Here is a 2,204-nt window from a genome sequence, read left to right as displayed (position 1 = left end):
GAGATTGCAAGGGCTTTGGGACTAGACCTTCAGTGAGGCTAATTGTTGAGAAGGAACAATACTCAGTCCAGCTCTGCTCAGCACATCATTATTGCAGTGGTCTAGCATCTCTTCCTGTCTTCTCCTCCAACTCAGACATTGCTGGGCCAAACTAGGTATTTTTTTTTCAGATTTCAGCCTGACCATATCACTCCCTCTGGTGGACAGTTGTTGATTCTTTTTACCCAGCATCCATTTCTCCCTCTTCTTAAGCTTCTTTCATTGTTTCTCCTTCATCTCCTTTTTTGTCTCAAATACTGTCTCCCAAAAGATGCATTCTAGAAGTGAAGAAAACTAGGGGGCACCTGGATTTGAACCAGGGACCTCTTGATCTGCAGTCAAATGCTCTACCACTGAGCTATACCCCCTGCTGCCATTATGTTTCCTATTAATTTTATTTCAGCTTTGGAATCGTGTTGTATTAACATGATGGTAAGTGGCAGAGATTAAATTTCGGCTGATAGAAAATAAAATATAATGTAAATATCAGACAAGAAGCTGACTTCCAGGAACTCAAATGTTCTCAGGACTCTCTCCCTATAGCTTTATTCTTTGGTTCCCTCTTAAGTTAGCTTTAATGTCTCAAACCCATCTCTCCACGCAGCTGAGATCCTGCCTCCAACATTTGTAGGTTCATAGCTCCACACTTTGATTGCCAGAGAGAAAAAGACTTGAGTCTAAAAAATTCTAGAGAAGGACTCTGGTTGGTTTGGCTTGGGTTCTGTGCCTATCCGTGACCAGCCACTGCCACCAAGGATTACGATATGTAAGGGGTATAACCATTTCAGGAGTAAGGTCTTCTAAGAATATATCTGCTTCCACTCAGAATATATGTCTATAGTATGAGGAGAAAAGTGGTTCTCTAAAAGAAGTCAGGAGTAGCCAGGACATGGCCATGGGGGACCATCACTGCAGCCCTAGGGGCTTCTCAGTATTCTCAGTAGAGTGGAACACATTAAGAAAGACTAGCAACCTACTGCCTCTGCTAAACAGAGCCATGGGAAGCCCTGCACAGCCAGATTCCTTGATGAGTTTCATGCATTAATTCAGTGAGCACTAGTAGGTGCCTCCTGTGTCCCAGACTCTAACAACCACACAATTCCCGGCCTCCGGAGCTAAAAGTTTAGTGGAAATGCCTGTCATGGCAATTCATGATAATAGCTCTTGGAATACAGAGGAGAGGGTGTAAATTACACACCTGACCAAAACTAGGGTAATGGCATGTTCCCTATTCAAAATGGGCTTTGCGTTCTGAAGGGCTTACTTAAACAAGGCAGGTGGGAAGGAATTCCATGTGAAAATGGCAGCAAGAGCAATGGATTCAGGTGCAGCCTTGACAAGAAAGTTCAAGGATGGTCATTGCACAGTGTTGGGTGAGACGATGGAGGAGGATCTTAGAGAGGCATCGAGGCCCAAGGCCTACAGTACAGCAGGACCTCCTTGCAGAATTAATAGTAAACGTGGGCCCTGAGTGTGACCCCACTGGAGAAAAGGACCCATAAGAACTGCTGATGTGTTGGGGCCACAGCTTAGGGCACTGGACTGTAGGTCAAGAAGTTGGGGTTCAAATCCAGGTGGCTTCTCCCTATTCTGGCTTTCGCACATGAATGTCTTCCCATATTTTTCATATTATAGCCCACTTAAGAGACGAACTCTGGTATTCAAGGGTGGTCTTCACTGTGCATGTTCGCCAAGAGACAAGGTCCCTGCTTTGGATTGAATGGGTCACCTAAAAAGATACGTTGAAACCCTAACCTCTGGTACCTGTGAATGGGACCTTATCTGGAAACAGGGTCTTTGCAGATATAATGAGCTCAAGATGAGGTCATTAGGGTGGGCCCTTATCCAATATCACTGGTGTCCCTGTAAGAAGAGGAAAGGAGACAGACACAAACACAGAAAGAATATCATGGGAAGATGGAGGCAGAGACTGGAGCGAATGTCTGTAAGCCAAAAGCACCAAGGAGCAAGGCCACACCAGAAGCCGGGAGGAGGCAAGGAAGAGCTCTACCCAGCGTCTCCGAGGAAGCAGGCCTGACTGGCACCTCCACTTCTGACTTCTGGTCTCCAGAACTGTCCAAGAATAAACTGCTGTTGTTTCAAGCCACTCCATTTGTAATACCCTGTATGGCAGCCCTAGGGAATTAATACAGTCCCCACGCAGG

The 2,204-nt window shown here is 45.7% G+C and overlaps 1 non-coding gene across 1 annotated transcript; it reads right to left on the bottom strand.

Annotated features, from left to right (window-relative positions):
* Positions 1–335: 335 nt before the first annotated feature.
* On the bottom strand, positions 336–407 carry TRNAC-GCA (transfer RNA cysteine (anticodon GCA)). The gene has a single exon. It is a non-coding gene; the product is annotated as a tRNA-Cys (tRNA).
* Positions 408–2,204: the final 1,797 nt, after the last annotated feature.

This window comes from Gorilla gorilla, chromosome 6 (assembly GCF_029281585.2).
Source record: "Gorilla gorilla gorilla isolate KB3781 chromosome 6, NHGRI_mGorGor1-v2.1_pri, whole genome shotgun sequence".
In the NCBI taxonomy this organism is placed as follows: domain Eukaryota; kingdom Metazoa; phylum Chordata; class Mammalia; order Primates; family Hominidae; genus Gorilla; species Gorilla gorilla.
Note: the sequence above shows the minus strand (reverse complement) of the source record. Positions and strands in the feature narration are given on the sequence as shown.